Source organism: Manacus vitellinus, unplaced genomic scaffold (genome assembly GCF_001715985.3).
Source record: "Manacus vitellinus isolate BGI_N305 unplaced genomic scaffold, ASM171598v3 ctg7180002428366_pilon, whole genome shotgun sequence".
NCBI lineage: Eukaryota > Metazoa > Chordata > Aves > Passeriformes > Pipridae > Manacus > Manacus vitellinus.
In genome coordinates, this window is record NW_021937729.1 from 1 (window position 1) to 4,470 (window position 4,470).

Genomic DNA, 4,470 nt, shown 5'->3' on the forward strand with positions numbered 1-4,470 from the left:
GGTGTTGGTTCTTTGGTTTCCAGGGGCAATTCCAGAATGGAGAGGACAGGCTGTGACATCACAAAGGGGCCCATGGCACAGGGGTTGGGCTGCACCAGGGGCTGTGAGACACTGGTTTTTTGGTTTCCAGCAGCCATTCTGGAATGGAAGGGATAGGCCAGAATGGATAGGACAACAAAAGGACCCAAAGCACATGGGTTGTTCTGCACTATGGTGTGGGGTGTTGGTTCTTTGGTTGCCAGGGTCTATTCTGGAATGGAGAGGACAGGCTGTGACAAGAAGTGCCTGTCAGAACTGCAAAGACGGACGCACAAGAATCTTCTGTGGGCATATTCTCTGCTCTGCCCTGCAGACCCTTGTGTTGGGGTGAAAACTCAGCCTCTCTGCTTCTGTCTCCTGAGGGACTTGTTCTTAGACATCCCTTTCCCCTACGCTCCTTTCAAAAGCCCTCCTGGCAATTCCCAAGCCTGTACCCAGCTCTCATCCCCTCTCTGTCCTCTTCCCAATCCCCTGGTCAATCCCAACATCCCAGGACAGGGATCCCAGTTGCTTGGCTGCACTCCCACCTAGTTCCATATGCTGGGCCATGATATCCCAGCACTGGAGCAGCCAGGTCAGCAGGGGCTCTCCCAGCTGGAGGCTGAAATCTTTTCACATCTCTCACAGCTCAGCCGGGGATGGGGATCTGGTGATTATCTCTGGCCCTGCCTCTTGCTCCTGTTCTGAGGGCTCTGCTTCCCCTTCATCCCTCACTAACTGAGCTGATTTGGTCTTGGATTTCTTCTGTAGAGGGGCAGCTGCTACTGGCACAGGTTGTTCCTCTGCAGTTTGAGTGGCCACGGTACCTCTTGGTCTCCTTTCCTCTTCCTCCCCCTGAGGGCACTGGGTCTTAGTTAAACAAGATTACAACTTAGAAATTAAGAGACTTCAAGTGGAAGTGCGGAAAAGGAAAAGAAACAACTTTTTATTAACAAAATCTGAATAAACAACAAATGGTGCAACCAAAAACTTTCAGAAGAAACAAAACCAAGTCCCAAATCCCCAGGTGGGGGGAGAAACTGTCCCGGCAGTTCAAAGCTCTCTCAGCCCCGTGTGCTCGCAGCCAGCAGTGAAGGAGTCCCTTTTCCCAGGGCAGTCCCCAAAGCAGAACACCTCGCTCCCAGATGGGTCGGGCTCTCTCTCTCTCTCTCGGTTGTTCTCCACGAGGTGTCCCGTGGGGAAAAAACTTCCTCTCAGGAAAAGAGAACAAGGTGGCCAAAATCAGCTCCCGCTCTGTCCGGTCCCGGACAAACCCCAAAAGCCCCCGAACAAAGGACCCCCCGCCCTCCCCGCGGCCACCGCGGTGTCCCCGAGAGCCGCCCTCCCCCCACTGCCCCTGCCCAGCGCCTGCGGCTCCGCTCCAACCCACCCCATCCCGGGAGACACAGATGGGAATGGGGGGACACTGGGAAACAATTCCAACACCTCTTTTCAAACCTCTGACACCTGGTTCCCAGACATTCCCAAAGAAGGGGCTTCCCGTGGCCTCGAGCCAGGGACCCACCTTTGGATTGAACCAACTCCTGGAGAGACACGTTCCCATCCCTGTCCCCATTCCCATTCCTGGGGTTCCCATCCCTGTCCCCATTCCCATTCCTGGGGTTCCCATCCCTGTCCCCATTCTCACTTCCTGCTGTGCCAACCTGCTCCCAGTGTCTCCGTTCCTGTCCCCACTATCCCTATCCTGGTCTCCCATGTCCCCATTACCATTCCCGGTGTCTCAAATCCCATTCCTGGTGACTCCAACCTGCTCCCAATGTCCCCATTCCCATTCCTGGAGTTCCCATTTCCATTCCTGATTTCTGTAACCTACTCCCAGTGTCCCCATCCCTGTCCCCAATATCCCCACCCCAGCCCCCCTGTCCCCATTCCCATTCCTGGTTCCCACAGAGGAACTGCCGGATGCCGGAGGAGGAGGCAGGATTTCTTGCCCAAAGCAGGAGATTTTCACACCCAAATTAAAGCCTCAGGAATAATTGTGGTCCTGGGTTTCACACGGGAAAAAGCAGGAAGTTGATCCATCGGGAAGAGCCGCAGGGGGGCCGGGGTGGGTTGGAGTAGCGGGATGAGCTCTGCCAGCAGCTCCTGCCTTTCCACAGTGAGAGGGAAAGGAATGGATCCAGCTCCGGGATTGCTCAGGCTGTGATTCCTGCTGGGATGAGAGCGGGGAAAGGAGTCACCATGTCCCTGTTCCCATCCCAGGGGATGGAGCCGGCTGTGGAGCCCAGGGAGAGTAGGAACTGCTCTGGAATCCCTCCTGATCCTGCTCCGTCCATCCCACCCCAATCCCACTCCATCCATCCCACCCCAATCCCACTCCATCCATCCCACGCCAATCCCACTCCAGAATCCAGCCCTGATCCCAGTCCACAATTCCACCTGATCCCACTCTGGAATCCTGCCCTGAGCTGCAATCCCCTTCCAATCCCGCTCCAGCCATTAGGCCCCCATTCCCCTCTGGAATCCCGGCATCCATCCTGGGATCCCTGCACAGAGGATCTGGATCCACACACGCTGCTGGGACTCACTGGTGGGCGCGGGGTCGTATCCATTCCCCTCCCTCTTCCCTATGGCAAGAAAGTGGGATCAGCACCCGTGGCACAGGATCCCCGGAATGCTGCCGGGCGGATCCGTGCCCCTTGCCGACCCCCATCCCGGGAGTTACCGGATCGGAGCTTCCAGACACCGACTGCCACGAGGCCGATGATGATGATGATGGCAGCGATGACGGACACAGTGTCCTAGTTAGAACAGCTGGGACCGATTCCTCACTGGATGGGTGTAGCCCAAAAGTGTGTATTCTATGGCCTTCCATGCCATTTTCCCAGGAACTGTTGTCGGGGGGGGAGGGGGCCTGCGAGGTGGGGGGGGTGTCCCTGTCCTCATACCCTTTTATGGAATTCCCCGCTCTGAGAATCCTCATATCCTTTTATGGAATTCCCCGCTCTGAGGGAAGAACTAAGCATCCTTTTATGGAATTCCCCGCTCTGAGGGAATCACTGACCATTCCTGCCTGAACTGGAGAATATATAAACCTGGAGTTTCAGAACCTTTCCACCACTCGTGGGATCCAGAGGAAGGCTGCAGCTCACCACTCTCAACTAGACTGAGACCACCACCCTCAACTGGACTGCAATCACCACTTCTGACCAGACTGCAACAGCTCTCCCACCAGCAGGTTTTTTCCCCTCTCCCTTTACTTTGGACTCGGGGGGGGCCCAAGGAAAACCACTTTGTTCATGCCCCAGGGTGCTGGGTTATACATTTGGGTTTTGTGGATTAAAACCAATTCCTTGTCTGTATAATCAGACTTATTGGGCAAGGGGGGCCCAAGGGGGGCCCAAGGGGGCTGGTCCAGGGGGGGAAGGGCTGCAGGGGGCGGATCCCGGAGGAGGAAACCCGCCAAAAGCGGCGGCCCAGCCGAGGGAGGAGCCGAGCGGGAGCACAAAGAAGAGCAGCCAAAAGGTCCTGGCGGTGGCTGGGCAATGGCGGGGGGGGCGAGAGCGGTTTGGGGGCCCCCGTGAGAGCCGGGGGGGAACCCCGGTAGCCGCGGAGTGGGGAGAGCGGAGAGGGGCGATCCCGGAGCTGGGGGACCCCCGGAATGCTGGAGGGGGGGAGCAGAGAGGGAGCGCCGGGCCCCTTAAGCGGGGGTCCCGGAGAGGGGGAAGGCCTTGGAGTGTGGAGAGGAGGGGGGGCCTTGAGGCGGGGGGGGAGCCGAGAGCGCCAAGAGGTTTGCGAGGGTGGGAGCCGAGAGAGGAGGGCCGGCCGGCCCCGGGAGGCAGAGTGGGGAGAAGTGAGCCCTGGGACCCCCCTGGCAACACTAAAGGGGACCCCGGAGAGTGGGAACCCCCTGGAGCCGCGGGACCCCCGGCAGCCCAGAGAAGGGGGACCCCCAATGCAGGCAGAAGTGCCATCAGGCCAGACAGGGGGGACCCCCCTAACCCCAGAGAGCAGAGAGGGGGAACTCCTGGGAGGGGATTTTGGGCTGAATGTTGTTGTTTTGGGGGTTTTTATGGACACAGGATGCCCGGTGAGTCCTAGAGCTGGACTTGGGCAGGAGGAACCCCCAGGACAACGCGCTCACCCCTTGTTTTCCCCCCCATCAGGATTTCTGCTTCCCAAAGCTTGGGCGGATGGAGGAGGAGGCTGCGAGGAAGAGGAAGATGCCTTGGGCCCCCCAGGCAGGTGAGGAGGAAGTCAGTGCCCCTTTGGGTGGGTCTTTTGTCTTTTGTGGCCGTCCTGCCGGGGTCGGAGTTGGGGGGATGTCCTTGGGCTTCCCTGTGGGCCGGAGGCAAATCCCCTGCGTGTCCTTGTTGGTTCCTGCCCCAGGCCCCGAGGTGAGGCCGGAGAGCGCGGAGGACAAATCCCCCCGGCAGAGCCTGGTGGGAGAGGCCGTTTTGAAGGGCTCCCCGGCGCAGGAAGGCAGCGGGG

At 58.8% G+C, this 4,470-nt stretch overlaps 1 long non-coding RNA gene across 1 annotated transcript; it reads right to left on the reverse strand.

The window, feature by feature from the left end:
- Positions 1-2,153: 2,153 nt before the first annotated feature.
- Positions 2,154-2,776, reverse strand: LOC115307759. The gene is made up of 3 exons (XR_003916113.1): positions 2,705-2,776; positions 2,568-2,606; positions 2,154-2,191 (listed from the first exon to the last, which is right to left on the reverse strand). It is a non-coding gene; the product is annotated as an uncharacterized LOC115307759 (long non-coding RNA).
- Between the last annotated feature and the right edge of the window lie 1,694 nt (positions 2,777-4,470).